General features: G+C 42.7%; 1 long non-coding RNA gene across 1 annotated transcript in view; it reads left to right on the top strand.

The window, feature by feature from the left end:
* LOC140910688 (uncharacterized) overlaps positions 1 to 5,235 on the top strand; it is a 30,377-nt gene extending 25,142 nt beyond the window's left edge. Inside the window, exon 3 of the long non-coding RNA XR_012158697.1 lies at positions 1,663 to 5,235. This is a non-coding gene — a long non-coding RNA (uncharacterized lncRNA). The remainder of the gene's footprint in view (positions 1 to 1,662) is intronic.
* The last annotated feature ends 14,696 nt before the right edge of the window (positions 5,236 to 19,931 follow it).

The raw sequence follows: 19,931 nt of genomic DNA, 5'->3' as shown, positions 1-19,931 counted from the left end.
CTTTAATTTCTACTTGAACTACTTCTTGGAGATAAGCAAAGGAAACTTCTGCCTCGTGTCCTGTAGGAAGAATAATACTGGGTCATCAAAACACATAACTAAATATTGATCTACCATCTGACAAGAAAAGGTCTTTTTCTTTAAAAAAAAGAAAGCGATTTTGGGGCTGAGTCATTTCTAGCACTGTTAATATTGTAATGTGTCCTAAAAAGTTTTTTCTTTCATGTCCTACAGAGGGCATCCTTTCCTACAAAATCATGATTTGAATGCTGAACTACTGAACCCCATTGAATATATATAACAGAGCTCTTTCTTTGAAGATTCTATGCTGCATTGTAACTATAACTTTCTAATATGCAAACAGAAACAAAACCCCACCTTAATCACAGGTTTATCCAAGTCTGCAGCTAGTGTGTGTATGGAATGTAGACAGAATGCCAACACAGTATGGTCTATCATGTTATATTATTTATACGCTAAATGGAATTTAATCTGCCTCATAATTTAAAGCTACAATCACTTAAAATTTTACAATTTAAATAATCCATGGCAAAAAAAGTTTCACCATCTCATTAGCTGCCCCTCCCCAAAAGTCAACAACAGTCAAGACTGCTGAAGTGCAACATCCACCAAAACAGACAATACATATTTACAAACAAACTCAGCAACCAATCACTGAAGTTCATCTTCCTTTCCCCACCATCTACAATACTACACATCACCTAACTACCACACTCTTAGGTCCCTATCCACAACTCACAAGACACACAACGCCTCCATCACATTCCCTGTCCAACTGTAACTAAGCACATTCACTGTTGAGATTAGTGTCGTAATAGTGTTTTGAAAAGGCTAGCAGTGTAAACAGTAATAAGAATGTGGTTTATTGTGGAGATGTTGTTAGTGCTGAGAAGTGTCCCTGATGCTGCAGCAGTGTAAATGCTGCTCGGGTTGCTGTTCTTGGAGTTCTGATGCCAGCTGCACTAACAGAGAGTGCAGCAAGTTAATTTAGCAGATCTCAGTGTTATTCATAAGAAAGACCACAGGCTTGGTTTGATAGCAAACATAGGTGGAGTGTGAACCGCCAGCTGGGGGAGGCTAGCCCCCACCCCCGCCCCTTCTGCCTGAAGCACCAGCCGTTCCACACCCCTGCCCGAGCCCAAAGCCCCCCCCCCCGCCCGAGGAAGCCAGCCCCCACCCCAGGCTAGCTTCCTTCCCCCCCAGCCCCAGAGCAGGTGGTGTGGCCCCAGCCTTCCCAGCTCTGGAGCGCCAGGAGGGTGGGTGGCAAGGCCCGAGCTGGTGCCACCCCACAGGGAGACTGCAGTGGCCATGCCGAGCGGAAGCAGGGGCCGCTTGGGGACGGAGTGTGGGTGGGGTCACACCTGGCTATGGTACTTGCTGCCCATGGTAGCGAAGGTGCTAGGCCACGTTTATTGTCGATAAAGTTCAGTATTAGCGCCCCATAAGAGCTACAGTACTGATTCAATCAGGAAACCAGGATCCTGTCCCCTAGACCAGTTCAAAGATGCCCCTCCTAGGACGTCTCCTTTTACACACTGATACAAACAAATTATGTATTACACTCCAGGTGTTATTAGTTATCACCCTTATCCTTGTACATTCTCCCTCGCTGTTTCCATAACATATTTTGTTTTTTTACAGGATAGGGTTGTTAGCCCTGTGCCTAACCCCCAACCTGGAGGACCAGGGTGTCTGTTTTGTCTGGCCCCTCCCCTACAGACCAATCCAGCATCGTTGAATCTACCAGGAGCAAAAAGCCCCCGCCGATACAGACTCTGGGGATCGTTAGAGCACGCAAGCTGTCCTGCCACAACAAGACATGGCCACTCGTGGACAGTGCTTAGAATGGCAACAGGAACTCTACATACATTTCATAGACTTTGAGAAGGCTTTTGATAGCATTCACAAGACCAGCCTATGATGCACTCTGCGGGCATATGGAATTCCTTTCCATATAAATCAAAAGAATTGTCAAAGTTTGACTCAGACTCACAATTTATCAGACCACTCTGTTTTATTAGCAAAGCTGCTCTGCTAATACATTTAGAAGTGAGCCCCCCGGGTGGGGCTTGTGTCTCTTAATTTATACAGCTTGCTGGAGAACAAGTTACAGAGAAGTTACAGACAAAAGAAGAAAAAGATTTTAGTCACCACCCTTCGAGATCCCTGAGACCAGTCACGTATTTTCAATTACCTGCCACCCTTAACAATCTCCTTTAACAGCTTCCAGTTAACTTAACTAATTGCCCTTCACACCTTCCATTCTGATGCCTGCTTCTTAGACATGCTGGCTCTATCTTAATTGCTTCTCCATTCAAAAGCTAACTGTCCCTATGTGTGCTCCCTCAGATACTTTGTAACATGTTTTGGCATGCCCTCTCATATACAATGTATCCAGCATGTCCCCTTATACAACGTTATACTTATACAATGTTATACTTCCACAGCTTCTATTTCAACTTTACATGCAGTGTTGATCACAGTGAGCTCAGTTTTGAAGTCAAAACAGGAGTACGTCAGGGGTTTGTCATGTCCGCAATCCTCTTCAGCATTGCCATTGACTGGGTAATGTGGCGTACAACAGAAGACATGCCAGGATGCATTAAATGAACACTCTTCTCATCCCTTGAAGACCTGGACTTTGCAGATGATGTTACTCTCCTATCACATACCCAACACCATATACAAGAAAAAACAACCCGACTCAACGCATTCAGCCAGCAAATTGGATTGAAAATCAACCACAATAAGACAGATATCATGACATTTAATATTACCTCACCATCACCAGTACGGATAGAGGATTATGTAGAAACATTCACATACTTGGGCAGCACCATCAGCCAGGACAGTGGAACAAGCCAGTCTGGAAATCATCAAAATACGACACCAAAACCAAACTCAAGATTTATCAGAGCTGTGTACTTTCAACACTACTTTATAGTGCAGAATGCTGGGGAATGAGAAAGTAGGACATGTCCAAACTGTCTTCATTCCATACAACCTGCCTCAGAAAAATCCTCTATCTTTTGGCCCAGAACAATCTCAAACCAAGATCTATTGACAGATTACAGCCAAGAGGATCTGAGCACCACCATTGCCAGGAGGTGTTGGAGATGGATCGGCCATGTGCTTTGGATGGAAACTGATTTTATCATCAGAATAGCAATAAGATGGACACCTGAAGGCAAGCGAAAACGAGGCCGCCCGAAAACAACATGGCGAAGAGCTGTGGAAGCCGAGCTGAAAAACCTGGGGCACAGCTGAGGAATCATTGAAAGACTTGCCAGAAGCAGACAGGAGTGGAGGAGCTTCGTCGCTGCCCTAAATGCCAGAGGTGTAATAGGAACATGATGATGATGATCCTTGTACCTGCTAGTTTGAACAAGACATTCTCATCTGTTATCCTGTCATTCCCTCCTTATCCTATGAGGCATCTATATGTTCTTGTACCATGTCGTAAGAATGAGAGACCTGTTAGATCTCTGAGAGATCTATTAATTACACGAGAGATCTGTGTTTTTGTACCATCTTCTCCAGTCAGGAATGTGCTTACTTGGTTATCTGACACCTGGTGCATTGCTATTTTGCCAAAGCCAAGCCTACTCTGGTTCACTCCCTTTGGTTCATATTGTTACTTATGCTTAGGGCTCCAGCAAGACCTACAAAGAACACTGTATGTTGTTTTTCTCTGTTAGATATGTGGAATTATAGGGGACCAGTGTGAATAAAGGGAATAATGCTGTGGGGTTGTGATACAGTTTGTAAGATGTAAGGTCTTTTATTATGTAGAGGCCAAATGCATATGAAATGTTTTCATTTCTGTATTTATAGGTTATGTGTAGAAAACTGTTCTTAGTGGATAACTGTTGTGTTTCGAGTTAAGATTTGCATGTTTGCTAGTGAGTGTGAAGGTTGTAAAACTAACCTTCCAATGCGTGACTGGGCTGTAGTGATGCAGCATTGTCTTCCAGTGTCTGCAAACAGCTTGACCCAGTAGCCCTGACAGACTGATAGATTCCAAAAGGGACTACTGTCAGTCTGGTATGACTTCCTGTTTAACGCAGGCTATAGAACTTGTCCAAAATAATTCCGAGAGCATATCTTGATTTAAAAATGATCAGTGATGGAGAATCTATCACAACCCTTGATAAATTGTTCCAATGGTTGAAGGAGTTGGACAACCCTGATCTAGACTTTGCTTTCAAAGCATTGCTTGGGGAAAAGTAATGAAGATAAGAAATGTTAACATAAAAGGATAATGTGTAATTTGCATCTTGAGGAGTGTTCTGTATTGTGTGAGTGTAGGCACCCTGGAAGTAGCCTGCAACTATGTGAGTGGCATATTTATATTCTCAAACTGGTACTGCACCTGGAAAATACATTGAGAGAACCAGGAATCACTGCTAAAATTGGTGTCAGACTTTAGATACCAGGTTCTATTAAATAAAATAAACTCAGACTGTGACCTTCATTTATCTGTTCTCCTCACTATCAGAACTCTTACTTTGTATAAAATTACTATATAACTGTTTGTAGTCAAAATAAGTTCAGTGACTTCAGTAGAGGACAAAATGACTGCTGAAGCCTGAGTGGTCACTGCCTTGTATAATCATAGCAGACATGAAAGAGACGTTAGCTGATTTAAAAAAAAAAAAAAGACACCCAAACTAAAACAAACAAATGGTTCTTAAAAGATAGTCTCTCTCTGGTTGAAGTCAATAGTGCTTTGTGTGGGCAAGAGGGTCTCCCCACAGTCAGTTGCAGGATTGGGGCTAATGTGTGTTGTCTTGTTTGGTCCATACAATATTTATTTTAATGAAAAACTTCATGCAAATCAGATTGAATTCAATGTGTTTCACTTTTGTAATAAATAGAAACAGGTGGGAGAATGTAGATATACTTGAAATATCCACAGAATCTTTAGGGTTTAGTTCAAATTAAGGGTATGCAATACTTTACTATTAACTTTTCCTCTGGTGCCAGTTCGATTTTTACTGGCTTAAGAAATGTTTTGACACGCTCTCAAACTGCCATCAGGCCTCAAGAGGTTAATTCTACCCTGGCCTCATGTAGCTCTGCATAAGGCCTTCAGAATTCTGAGTTACAGCTTCCAGGTCTACTTCATTTTATAGGTTACAGGACCCATCCTCCCAAACAATTTAGTTTCTGTAAATCAGGCAAGTTAATATTTTATATAAAAGGTCAAGTCATTTTCACTCATGTAGCACAATAAACCTGTACAATATTTGACACTGGAGTTTCTAGTCATTGAGAGTACGTCTACACTGGTATAAAAGAACCTGTGGCCTGGCCACAGTTGGCCTGGGTCTGCTGACTTGGGCTCATGGGGCTAAAAATTGCTGTGCAGAGTTTTGAGCTCAGGATGGAGCCCGAGCTATTAGACTCTTCCCCCTTCGCAGAGTCCCAGAGCTCAGGCTTCAGCTCAAGCATGAACATATACAATTAGCATTTTACAGCCCCACAGTCCAAGTCAGCTGACCAAGGCTACCCAGGGGTGTTTAATTGCTGTGCAGGATGTACCCTAAATGAAAGTGACTACAGAGCTAGTTGTTTAGGTACCTAAATATACAAATCTTATTTCCAGTGTGATATAGCAGGGCCAGAGGACAGCAGGAGAATTATCAATGGGAGGTATATAATCCCCAGGATGATCAGAGCCTTATTCCAGGTTACTACAAGTTCATTAGAGCACCTGGAGCCAATTAAGTCCCTGCCAGAGAACTAATAAAAACCCCTGCTTCAGTCAGGGGGGAGAAGGGAGGGAGAGCTGACTGTACTTAACCAGAGGATCAGAGTTCTAGGGGAAGGGAAACCCTGCTCGAGCAGAGGGACTCCACAGGCACAGAGAGAAACCCTGCCCAAGGGGAGAGAAGTCAGGAAGCCCAAGAAGCTGAAGGGGTTGGGATCCAGAGTAAAGGGTGAGCCAGGGTTCCTTCCCAGCTCCCTTCCTCTCTCCCACCAGGGCACTAGCGGAGCCATTGACACCCAAGAATAGGAGTAAGAGGCAGCACCCTGCCCCATCACATGGAGGAAAAGCGCAGGACCCATAATAGCGTCAGCCATTTGCCACACCACTCAGACAATGAAACACACATACTAATGCTTTCTAAGACTTTCAGACAAAAAAAAAGTTCATGCAAGTTATTTATAGTGCTATCTTTGTGTGCCATTTACTGCCTCCAGAGTATCCCCTCATGGCTATGGGTTACCCTGATGTACCCTGCCTCTGTTTTCCCCTTCCTCAGGGCTTCCTAAACTCTCTTCAGTACAAAGGAAAGTAAACATTCCCCCCTTTAGTCCAATTTATTCAGTCATCAGGTCTACTGGCTCTCCAGGCCCCAACCCCAGGTTCAATGTCTCTCTATTGATAATCCAGTGTAACACAAAGTCTTTCAAAATAGAACACAAACTCAGTCCTTATCCCCATTTCAGTTGAGCACAGTTCACTTTTCCCTGAGGATCTGGCTTTCTGCTTCCCACCTGGAGTTTGGCCTTCTCCATAGGCCTTCACTGCTGGCACCATCTCCTATGCTGAGTCAGGGTTTTGAAGGAACCTCTTATTCTCTGCAGGCATAACTACAGCTTCCTGAATACTCTCCATTTCTCCCTCAACTTCCAGTATAAAAGCAGTAGGACTCACTTGATTGCTCTCAGGTGGGGCTCATTCTCTAACAAGGGTTGGCTAGCCCCAGCCCTTTTGCAATTAAGCTAGCCACCCTGTTACACAGTGACATTGTAAGAAAAAGAAAGTAAAGTAATATTTCACTTGCAATTGAATTACCCTCAGTTGTTAATTCCAAGTTCAAAGTCCTGGTACCTTTACTTCTTAGAGGCAGTTTTCAAACACAGCAGATAAGAGAACCTAAGATGAGACACCCATTTAGTGCTTTTATGCTTTCAATCAGAGTGACCTCAACTCTTCAGACAAGAGTAAATGTATCTATAATATAATGAGTCTACTGCTCTCTGCCCAATTATTCTGTTACAGCTATTTTTAATTCAAGAAAAGTAACATTCCAGTCAATGTAGCCTCAGTGTAATGAACTTTTTTTGAGCTCCCAAAATTTGCAGCTTTGTGGTATACTCTAGATCAGTGGTTCTCAAAGCCCGTCTGCCACTTGTTCAGGGAAAGCTCCTGGCGGGCTGGGCCAGTTTGTTTACCTACCGTGTCTGCAGGTTCGGCCGATTGCGGCTCCTACTGGCTGCAGTTTGCTGCTCTAGGCTAATGGGGGCTGCTAGAAGCAGGATGAGCCAAGGGATGTGCCAAGGCAATCAGGAACCTTCTGGAGACAATTAAGACAGGCTGATTAGAACACCTGCAGCCAATCAAGAAGCCGCTAGAATCAATTAATGCAGGCTAATCAGGGCACTTGGGTTTTTAAAAAGAGCTCACTTCAGTTTGTGGTGTGTGTGTGAGGAGTTGGGAGCAAGAAGCACTAGGAGTTGAGAGTGAGGACTGAGGTGTACAAGCATTATCAGACACCAGGAGGAAGGTCCTATGGTGAGAATAAAGAAGGTGTTGGGAGGAGGCTATGGGGAAGTAGCTGTCACACAGCTATTCCAGGAGGCATTCTAGACAGCTGCATTCCACAGGGCCCTGGGCTGGAGCCCAGAGTAGAAGGTGGGCTTGGGTTCCCCCTAAATCCTCCGAACTCCTGGTCAGACACAGGAGGAGTCAACTAGACTGTGAATTCAGGAAAAACAGCCAAGGTGAGGGCTGCTGTGAAGCTCCAAGGCAAGCAAATCTGCTAATAAGTGCAAGACCCACCAAGGTAGAGCAGAAACTTTGTCACACCCCTTAGAATAAGTGAATTCAGACCATTTTGTTCATAGCCTATTTGCACTGGAACCGAACATAGGTTCTCTTTAAAGCTCTTTATTAAAGTTCTCTTCTGCTGTCTTTAACATCATTTTAACAACTGGAATAGTGGAATTTGTAGTAGCAATGGCTACCCCCCCAGTGAAAGCCTTGAGAGCCTGGGAAATTCCCTCCAAGCCTGAGGATAGATAGGCACATGACAAAACATATTTGATTTCTGTCCCTACTCCTATGATCAGCACACTAGGCTTGTCTGCCTCATGGACAATTCTGCCATTACCCAACTCACTGTCATTCTGCATCTTCTTTGACTTTCAGAAAAGGCATGTTTATGAAAAACAGATGTATGTCACATGGGATCATGATATATGTGCTGTGTGACATGACTCAAGGATGTCCTGTGTCAGCTTGTCTCTGGGTCATGGATATTTTTGGAGCTTTACTGTCATTCTGTTCTTCTGACTTTTAGGGAACATGCCATGTTCTTGTACAGCAGTTTCTCAAGGAATGGCAGTCTGACCAACCACCAGAGAAATACACAAACTTTGGCACATTTGGCCGATTCTGCTGATGACTGGAATAGCAGTTCAGGATTGAGTTACACTGGCAGAATTGTGTGTGACCCTGTAAAAAGCCTGCCTCATTAGTACTATCAGTCAGCTGCTTTGAGCCTAAATGGACTCCAAGTTAAACGCAGTATAAAGTATCTTTGTGCCAAATGTATGCATTTTTGTAATCCAGGTATTCTTTTTCTTGTTTACTTACTACTTGTTACCAGATTTGCCCATTACTTTGGGGTGTGCTCATTTATTAGAGTTATTCTTCTGGGCAGGGTGTGTCTGTAATTCTATTAATGTACTGCTTGTGTCACTTGTGTTTTCATAGGGAGCTCTACTTCTCCCTTCTGCAAGTCCCCTCCCAATGGAGCTATCCTGCAGAACCTAGGTTCCCCAGGGCTGGGTTCCTCCAGCCCCAGAATCAGATGCGGGTGAACACACACTAACAGAGCAAGTCTGAGTCAATCAGCACTCTCAAGCTGATTCCTTATCTGTCCCTGGACTCAGCGGGCTGGGTCAAGCAGCACTTCCAAGGTGCCACCCTTGTATGTCACAGGTACAGCACGTCCCTATCTCCACTTTCACGTTACAATTGTTCTGGTAGTAACCCACTTGATGAGCAAACCCCACAGTAGTTTAGGCGCTACAGAGATCTTTCTTTTAGGCAAGAGAAGCGTTGCTGCAGAGTAAATGGAGAAGCCAGAAATAAAAGAGTAAAATTTAGGGGAGGGAAGCAACCAGCTTAACCATAAAAGTTATTTATTGAATAATAGTGATAACCACACAAGGAGAACCTAAACAAACATAACAGTTACATTATAAAAGATTACAAAAGTCATATATAGAAAACTATACCTCATCAAACATGTCAGGGTTAAAAAGTTCTACCTAAGGTAGAAAAGAAAACCAAGAGAGAGCTGGGGTCTCACCACTCCATGAAGCTTGAACTGGTCGGGGTTCCCAAGTGATGGTGGTAGCTCAGGATCCTGAGTGCTGAAGACCGGCAGAGCCCCCAGCACAAGCAGTCAGGAGAAGATGAGGTCCCAGTGGAACTGATGCAGAGTTTAGATCCATGAATCAGAACACTTACTTGAGTGTGGGTAGGGATCTTTGTAGGGAAACAACAATAGTTCAAGGGAGAACACTAGATTTGTTTATGGGTAAACTGATAACGCAAGGGTTTTCTTTAGGCTAGATAATAGGAACTGATCATTCCAGGCTATGGGTGGTGTTCCTTCAAGGGAGCTCACAGTGCAATTAGGCAGCTTCCGTATTTTGCATATGATTCAAGGATTCATTATTAGAATTGGTCTGATAACTGCTGAGCTGGGTGTGTGCACGTGTAGGTTCATTAACATCTGGAGCACAGATCCCCCATGATGCAGTGCTTCCCTGCTTTTCTGGTCCCAGAGTTCAGGGCAGTTCTTGCCTTGGAATCTCTGTTCTCCATTCTGTATGCTAATGAAGATGCCTCCCTGTCACATCTTTGATGCAGATGAGGCTAGGAGAGTTGCCTTACTCTTGTCACCCTTGTCAGGAGGGGTTTAGGTGTGTCTCCCACCACCTTTTCATTGCTTTCTGTAAGTCTTTCTTTTGATTGGTTTTGGTTCAAGCAGAGGCTGGGGTGTCCTTCATGAGTCAGGCTGGATACTGCACCCTGGTTCCCCAAGACCACAGCACTGACTGGTATCATACTCCCTTTAAAGATTTTTTTATTGTTCATTAACTTATTGTGAAGTGCTTTTCTCTCAAATGTAAAGAAATAATTGCCAGTGCTGATGAGATTTAGGACTTGTTCCGGCTCCCATTAAAGTCAGCTGGAATCTTTCCAGTTGATTGACTTCCATGGGAGTTGGATCAGTTCCTTAAACACACACACCAAAAAGGATATTTAATGAAATTGAGATCTTTCAAGTAAATTTCTGCCACTAATACTGAGTTCACTTTAAAGCTTCTTACTATTTTTTCTTAATTACATTTGTCATGTTTACAATGTAAATGAGTCAGAGCCTCTTTTCACTTGTGCAATAATAGGACTTAAAAAACAGCTGAGGGTGCTATGCAGAGGTCAGTGTGTGGTGCTGTTATAATTCATCAGGACTGTGGGTTACTAGCTGCAGTATTGATTTGAAGTTGGTGGCAGATATAAGCAGACAGGTATACTTTAATAGGAACAGTGCTTGACTTCAGAGTGCTCTAGCAGATAGTATGTAGCAGTAATTCCATGTGTCCTGAAGATGGCTGGAATAAAATTAGCAATTGCCCACATATTGTGCAAAACAGGTCAATCTGATTTAGGACAACAGCTGTTAAAGCCAGATGGGACAAAGCCACCATCTTTCATGGCTGAATTGCATCTGTTTTTCATGAGTCATCTAGTTAGTCATGTGTGACTTAAACCTATGGTCATCTTGGCTACTGAAAACTAGAAGGGAGTGCCTGGGCCCTAAATGGGAGGGAGTCATTAATGCATCCCAAAAGAAGGCCAAGCTCAAGCAACACTCAAACAATCTATGACAGAGCTCTTGTTCAAGAATCCAACTGGAAATACTGGCATCATTATAAAATATTGCTTGTTTTCTAATCGCCCCTTTCTGGGGTAGGTCACTGAGAATGTGTCAGGCCAACAGCATCTGCTATCTTCAAATTATTTGGATCACAACCATGGCATGCAAGTGGTGTTAATCACAGAGGTGACAATCTCAGCTGAGTAGTAGACAGAGGCCAGACATTTTTGTTACCACAAGTTTTCAGCACCCTTCAATACCCATCGATCATGGGGTCCTGTTGACAGGACTGCAGCACCTTACAGGGACTGATGGAATCAACTTAAAGTGGTTCTAGTCATTCTGTTTGGAGAAACCCCCCAGGGTGATGCTTTCTTCAATTTCTATGTGAAGTTGCAGGGAGAGATTGTTAGGTGGAACGGGCTACTACATAATCAGCCTTGGAGAGAGCTATTTCCTTACTCTTCCAATATCTGGCAGTAACTGAGCCCTAAAAGAGAACCAGCTGGTTTATAGTCATTGTGGATTGGCAGAGGAAGCATTCTGAGGATCTACTGCAGTATGCAATTTTTCTCTGGGGTTAGATCATCTGTCACACATTGTCAAAGTGGTTTGCAAACTCAAGGTTTTACTGACTCTTCTCCAGTCCTTGAGGCCCAGAATGCAGAAGGGTCTTTTTTTTTTCCGTCAGAGATTGGTTCTTTCCCTCTTAGATGTGCCCCTTCCCACAGACATCCAGCATTTGTTACCGCTATACTAGACTATAGCAATCTTGAATGCTAGAACCTTTTCTAAAGTGGAATATTTGATGTGAACATCTATTATTGCTGGTTTTGGTGACCATGATGCTGAGCAGAACCTATCCTATAGTTTACAAAAAGATTCACCCTTGTGGCAGAGTGGCTGTCTAGGGATCACTTTGCAAGCACCCTTTCCCCTCGCCCAGGCCCCTTAAGAACTCCACCCAGTGTGGTTTTAATAACAGAAAAGATTCAAACAATTCCCAAGATCCTTAATAATAAATATGGTTCAAACAATCTGCATAAAATCCACATGATAAAGTCAATAACCATATCACAAAAGTTCATACTCAGCCCTCATTCTTCTGCAATATACCAAGCTGTTCCAGTCTGCTCTAGCCCCTGACTGACCCACCCATCCTCCCTTCTCCTCTCAGGGCCCTGCCTGCTGCTCTTTATAAGGAATCCCTTGATCCAACCCAGTTGTGCCTCTTTAATAATCAGGGTTGGCTAGCTTCAGCCCTCTAGCCCTTAGGGGTGAGCCACCCTGTTGCATTTATTTGCCAACATAAATAAATAAATAAAATAAAATAAAATAGTGTAACAAGCTTGTTGTTCACAGATATTCAGACAACCCCCTGACTTATTTGTGTACATGTCAACAAATCTTGAAATTAAAGTTTCACAAATTTTAATGCAACACATATGTATGAACATGTGTCAAGGTTCCTTCCCCACTCTGAACTCTAGGGTACAGATGTGGGGACCTGCATGAAAGACCCCCTAAGCTTATTCTTACCAGTTTAGGTTAAAAACTTCCCCAAGGTACAAATTTTGCCTTGTCCTTGAACCCTATGCTGCCACCACCAATCGTGTTAAACAAAGAACAAGGAACGAGCCCACTTGGAGACGTCTTCCCGCAAAATATCTCCCCAAGCCCTACACCCCCTTTCCTGGGGAAGGCTTGATAAAAATCCTCACCAGTTTGTACAGGTGAACACAGACCCAAACCCTTGGATCTTAAGAACAATGAAAAATCAATCAGGTTTCTTAAAAGAAGAACTTTAATTAAAGAAAAGGTAAAAGAATCACCTCTGTAAAATCAGGATGGTAAATACCTTACAGGGTAATCGGATTCAAAACATAGAGAATCCCTCTAGGCAAAACCTTAAGTTAAAAAAGACACAAAAACAGGAATATACATTCCATGCAGCACAGCATATTTTACCAGCCATTAAACAAAAGGAAATCTAACACATTTCTAGCTAGATTACTTACTAACTTAACAGAGTTTCTGAGACTTCATTCCTGATCTGTTCCTGGCAAAAGCATCACACTGACAGACCCTTTGTGTCCCCCCCCTCCAGCTTTGAAAGTATCTTGTCTCCTCATTGGTCATTTTGGTCAGGTGCCAGTGAGGTTATCTTAATTCCTTAACCCTTTACAAGTGAAAGGGTTTTGCCTCTGATCAGGAAGGATTTTATAGCACTGTATACAGAAAGGTGGTTACCCTTCCCTTTATTTTTATGACAACATGCATATAAGGAGTATTCATTATTCTTCTATTCAGCAACCCATTTAAGGAGTTGAAACAGAAATACACGATTTAGATGATCAATAACGAACCCCTACACTGGAATTTGTTCATTATTTGGCAAAATCTGTAAATAGTGAATACATTCATAGAAATGAGAACAGCTACAAAAAAGGGAGCTACATATGAATAATATATTTACAATAATTTTATAAGCTCTTGACCTGAGTGATTATTTTTTCATTATCATAATTATGGCAAGGGTTGGTGAATAGATTTTTGTGCTCAGGCTACCTATTTATTACATTTTGGTTTAAATTAGAATGTAAACTCTTTGGTACACAGATTATCATTTTATTTGGGCACTTAACCCCTCAATGAGTCCTCTGGGCACTACTGTATTAGAAATAATAAATACTAAATAATACTAAATAACAAATGTAAAATGCTCTATTTTATACAGATACTTAAAACGAGTCACTCTGTGACTTAATGTCCATGTTCCCCTTCATGTAGAATCTTGAAATTTGGTAAAATTGTTCATTATTAACTGATGAAGACAGAAACTATTCCTAATCGGGGAATCACCAAAAGCTAATCGCTCAATTGTATTGGACTGAAAACATTTAAGTACACGTACATGTATATTACGGATACCAATTATCAAAGATTAGTGTCTTCCATGTGCTGCTCATGTTGAGTATGAAGGTCCAATATGACCAATCATGACCATGTCTATAAATGTGTTTACTGGGGGTAACAGACTGCACATATTACACTCATCTCACAAGTTGCTGTCTAAGGTCTCAATCCTATGAGGCACTGAGCACCCTCAGCTTCTATTAAGTTCCATGGGAGTTGAGGGTACTTTGCACCTCACAGGTCTGAATCCCATGGGTATGTCTACACTGCGATAAAAGACCCATGGCACAGCCCCGGCTGTGTAGGGTCTGCTGACTCAGGCTCACAAGGCTCAGGCTGTGTAGATGTTTGGGCTCAAGCTGGAGCCTGGGCTCTGGGACCTTCCCCACTCTCAGGGTCTCAAAAGTTTATGCTGTAATTTTATAGCTCTGCAGCCCGGGACCCACAGGACTGAGTCAGCTCACCTGGGCCAGCAATGGGTCTTTTATTACAGTGTAGACATACTCTAAGACCGAGTGGGCAAACTTTTTGGCCTGAGGGCCACATCTGGGTGGGGGAATTATATGCAGGGTCATGAATGTAGGGCTGGGGCAGGGGGTTGGGGTGGAGGGAGTGTGGGGTGTGTGGGGGGGGTGCAGTGTGCAGGAAGGGGCTCTCTGTAGGAAAAGGCTGAAGGAATGATAACATTTTGTAAGTCTGGGGTGGTTTGTGTGGAGTAGAACAGAGAATACTTAGGGAGAACACTTAGGTTTTGAGCATAGACCAGGTGTAGGTAGCTCCTGTTCACTACACCTGAGTTTTGCAGTAACAAAGAGAAAGAGTTAGGTTATGTCTACACTACAGCTTATGTTGGCATAACTTATGTTGCTCAGGGGTGTGAATAAACCACCCTCCTTAGTGACATGTGTTACATAGACAAAAGCACTGGTGTGGACAACACTATGTCAAGCAGGAGAACTTCTCCTACCGCCATAAAGATTCAAGTGATATCAAGTAGAAGTATTGGAAACAAAGTGGTACGAATAAAATAAAATCATAAACACACATTCTAACAAGAAGCTCTCATGTCTTGTAGAGTATTGCTCACCCAAAATCCTTGCGGCACTTTGCAGCTAGGTTAATTGTGATGCTCCTTTCATAAAACAAGCACACTGTCAGTGTGCCTCCTCATTTAGGGTTACCATATTTTACATTCCCAAAGACAGGACATTTGGTTGGGGGGCAGGGGACCTGGAGGTGGGTACAGTTGGGGGTGCTGGAGTAGGTATTTGAGGGGTGCTGGAGGGGTGTGTGTATTGGAAGGGATACCTGGAGGTGCTGGAAGGGATACTTGCAGTGGAGATACTCGCTGGAGGTGGGTGGGCAGTGTCGCATCCTGTCACCGTGGCAGGGTGGCTGGCACAAGCCCCTCCACAGAGCTGGCAGCCAGGGCAGAAGGGGAATGGACCAATCAGCTGTGGATGCAGGGGAAGGACCAATTGAAAAGTGCACCAATCAGGGCTTTTTCTGAGCTGCAACATCTGCTCTACAAAAACCCTGGACTTTGACTCTTATTTCAAAAATCCACCCGATCAGAAAATGAACTACCAAAAAAGAGGTCACATCTATGAAAACCCGGACATATAGTAACCCTGTAACCTTGTTGAAGGGCTCAATGTGTTGCTTTGCACTTCAATATATATCAGAATAATCTTTTGTCTTTATTCACAAACAGGACACCCCCCTTGCTGTTTGTTTATTCCTGTAGATTTAATCTCTTGTAGATTTTGCAATCTCTCATCCACAAGTGGCTTCATATGCAAATTGGCATACACTGTGAGATATACAATAAATAATATATAAATGACCAGGCAGTGAGATAAGTATAAAGGAACATTTCCTAGATATGTCACCTCCGGCCTTAGCTCCAAGACCGTAAGAACATAATTTTCACTATAGATATGTTACTTCTTAAACGTTATACGTAAATATATTTTGCAATGATAATGATGAAAAGTGGGCTACTGGTGCTCGTCAGAGACATCACATGCCACCCTTTGTTGAACTATTATGCAGATACCGATCCAAGCGATCTCTGTAAAACCCTATGCACCTCCTGTGTCCTCTTCTAGTTGGCACAAAGAGGTTCCTGGGTCACACATGCACAATTTTATTTTTCCAATAAGAATAAAAAAGATCAGACTTAACAGGAGCAGTGTACTTGTGTGCAGGCATCAGTTGATTTTTCGAGTCTTCAGTACCTTTGAAAACCTGGCCCAAAGAACGTAAGCCTGCAGAATGGGAGACTCTATCCTGGGAAGCAATGACTCTGAAAAGGATTTAGGAGTCATAGTGATTAAGCAACTAAGCAGAAGTTCCAGTGCAATGCTGGGCTAATATGATCTTTGGTTGTATAGAGAAGGAGTAGCGAGTAAAAGGGACATCATGTTACCTCAGTATCAGGTGGTGAGACTGACACTGGAATACTATATAGAGTTCTTAAGTATTATTAGTTATTAAAAAGGACATTGAAAAATTGGAACAAGTGTAGAAAAGAGTCACAAAAATGCCTTACAATGAGAGACTTAAAGAGCTCAATCTGTGTATTTTATCAAAAAGAAGATTGAGAGATGGCTTGATTATAGTGTAATAAGTACCTTCACAGAAAAAATACCAGGTGCTGAAGGGTCAAATACAATAAGCTCAGTGCAGGGATAAGGGGTTGACATTATACGGCCTCTGTTATAGATCAGACTAGAGGATCTAAAGATTCCTTCTGTCCTTAAAATCTATGAAATATTATGGAACTATGATAATGTAAAGACAATTTATTGATTGGCCAGGGCCATGAAAGTAAGATATCCAATCAGAAATATAAACAAATCAGTAGCAAAATGAACATCAGTGCAACTGATAAAGTACATGAAGAGATGCATGTGCTTTAGTGTTTGCAGGATGTGGGAGTTAGTTAAAGAAATGAATTATTTTAATTAAGGGAAAACAAAATTATATATTACTGGAAGTCCAACCCAGCATAGACTGTTATAGGAATGTAGATACGTATTAGATACATAGATTATTTGGTAGAGTTCACAGCTAATTAACAATTGCAGTATTAGAGTGCAAACTAAGGCCTCTATCCAGAAAAAAAATGAACAAGTGCTTAACTTTTGCATAGCAAGTATTCCCATTGATATCACTGTCACGTGAATCTAGATAGATAGTATAGTGCCCTTTATGAATATTTGGGAAGTAAATTCTACACAAGTGATGACGTGAAGCACAAAGGTCCTGTTGTAGGTTTAAACAGGTATAGTTATACTGCCATAACTCTGTGTGTGGACACAGTTCGTAGAATCATAGAAGATTAGGGTTGGGAGACCTCAGGAGGTCATCTAGTCTAACTCCCTGCTCAAAGCAGGACCAACCCCAGCTAAATCATCCCAGCCAGTTGTTCAGGTATAAGAGTGCCTTTTTAAGTTTAGTTTGGTTGGTCTGGAAGAGTCTTAAGCTAAACCACAAAAAGCACTCTTATCCCAGATATGTGTCCCCATAGGGTATTTATTGGTATAACTCCTGTACAATTGGTAAAACTTTCCAGTATAGACAAGCCATAATTTTCTAGAGAGAGAGAGAGGCAGAATGGTTGAGAAAAGGCAGTTCTCATTGTGGATCAACAAAGGAAATGGATGAAGTTTTGATGATAAACCAGGAAATCGGACAGTCTTGGTGTCATAAAATAAAGAATGGACTTGTACTTCCAGGAAAAATAAAAAAGACAATTTTTGAATTGTGAATTGCAAACTTATTATATAAGAACATAGGAAACATTATACTAGAAAACACTGAGATGTGAGTGCTTATCTACTAGTAGAAACTATTTTATAGAATTATTTACTATCAAAATCCTACCTTAAGTGGCACAATGGTACCCAAGGTAAATGAGGGGGATGCTGAGGCGGAGTCATGAAAATACTGTTTTTTAAATAAATAAACAAACGGAGGGAAGCATCGACAGCGACTCGGAAGGAATGGAGTGCCTGGCTGGCGGGGTGGAGGGGGCAGCAGACAAGGCGCATTTGAGGGCTGCCAGGAGGCTACGCCCGAGCGCATTACACCTCCAGAAATGGGAAAGCAATGATGTCATACCCCAAACGCCTGTGCCAAGGCTGAAGCTGGTTAGAGCGGCAGGTCAGGGTGAGACGCAGGGCACTGAGTCAAGTCTCCTTGGGCAGTTTAGCACAGCATCTCAGAGAGAGGAGCACTGCTAAGCTCCGGGCTAGGTGGCACTGTGACCCCCGTAGCCCTGGGAGTGGGTGCTGAGCCAAGACAGACACAAGCTCCTCTGCCCCCACACCTGGTTTTGGGCCCCAGCGCAGGCTCCACCCCCATGTGTTGCACATCCCAGCCCCCTGTCTACCCCGATCATGGGCTACCGCAATGTCCTAGGCCTCTCCGCTGGCACTCGCCCCCTCCATCTGTCCCTCCCTCCCCTGGGCACGGTTTGGCCCCTGCACAAATGCTCCCCTCTCTCTGGCCCTGAAAACTTGTTACTTGGTGAAAGGCCTGGCTTGACAAACCCCTGGATGGGATGATTTAGTTGGTATTGGACCTGCTTTGACCAGGGGGTTGGACTAGATAACCTCCTGATGTCTCTTCCAACCCTAAACTTCTATGATTCTATGAAAACTTAGCCTTACTCAGAAATATAGCTATGGAAACTTAAGAAAGGTGTAAGAGACAACAGTCTGAAACCCAGTAACACTACTTTGTTGTTCTGTGATTGCAGAGGTATTAACAGGGCATTGAACATGAAATGATCTTTAACAATATGTTCTGACTACTTTACATTAAAGAAATCCATTTCACCTTGGTTTAGTAGAGAGACCTCTGATTGACCAATAAGAATCTGGTGTTGCAGGTCCCCATAGTGCAATTTATATTTGCTTCTCCATTGTCAGTGCAGCTTTTATTTTGGTGAGTTTTGCACACAGATGCAGGAATGTGGACTTGTGCATCCAAAAGTTCTGCAGCCACTGCTCATCAGCCCAAACCTTCATTGTTGCAGAAGATTTTTGCCCTTGGGAAGGATGTAGGATGACACAATATAATACACTTACGGAATATTTGTGAATCAACTTTTACACATGAGCAATGACGTGTGAACATGGGACACTAAGGGCTGGATTCACAGGCAAGATAAATGCAGCAAAAGGCAATCCTCATTGGTGGAGCAACTGCAAAGGAATTGTTGAAAACAGGACAGGAAATCAGTCATAGTGGAAGTCACATGACCCAACAAAATAAACTTGTGCTATAAAAAGAAAAAGAAAAAAAGGTAGAATTAAAAACTCCAAATTACAAATCAAAGTACCATAACCATAGCAAGTGCTATAATAGAAACACAGATGGAATTGCTAAAACCAATAACAACTACTTCCTTAAAATTTTTTTGATGAGCATTAGCTATTAAAATAAAAAATAAACAGCACAGTGACATGCATTGTACAATGATAATACAGATAAATGACGAAGTGTTCAGAGTAATAACAGTAATAGAAATAACATTTTTAAAGGAGCAAAACTATAATTAAACTGGATTACAAGGAAGAGAGCATAATTCAGGGAATAACAGCAGCAGCAAAGACAAATTTGTGAACCGTTATGAGACTTCACATAGACATACAGTGATAAGAGACTCTTTTAAATACTCAAAATGTGTGATGCAGAGTTTGAGGGAATGTAGGTAAATTATTTCACTGCATCAAGTCTCTTGTAGCAGTAAAGTAGCACCAGGGGCAGCAGGTTTGTATATGTTTTGGTGGCATCCAGAACAGGTCCAAGGGAGTTTTGCTGTGGGAGGGGGTTTGGGGTCAGTACCGGGTTTACAATGGTGCCAATGGCACAGTGGCAGCAGGCCCACACTGGGAAGGGCCCCATTATGGACCCCTCTAACTCATCCACACAGCCAGGTCTGGCCCCTCGCCCAGGGCAGTCCAGCACCCAGGCCTTGCTGTGTAAGCAGCTCTCAGTCAGCAGGTTCCACTTGCCTGTAGGAGGCTCATCACCCAGCAGCTGGGGTCCACCATGCAGCCTGGGCAGGGCTGC

Source organism: Lepidochelys kempii, chromosome 4 (genome assembly GCF_965140265.1).
Source record: "Lepidochelys kempii isolate rLepKem1 chromosome 4, rLepKem1.hap2, whole genome shotgun sequence".
Taxonomy (NCBI): domain Eukaryota; kingdom Metazoa; phylum Chordata; order Testudines; family Cheloniidae; genus Lepidochelys; species Lepidochelys kempii.
The sequence above is the reverse complement of the archived record's forward strand: the minus strand, read 5'-3'. Positions and strand labels throughout refer to the sequence as shown.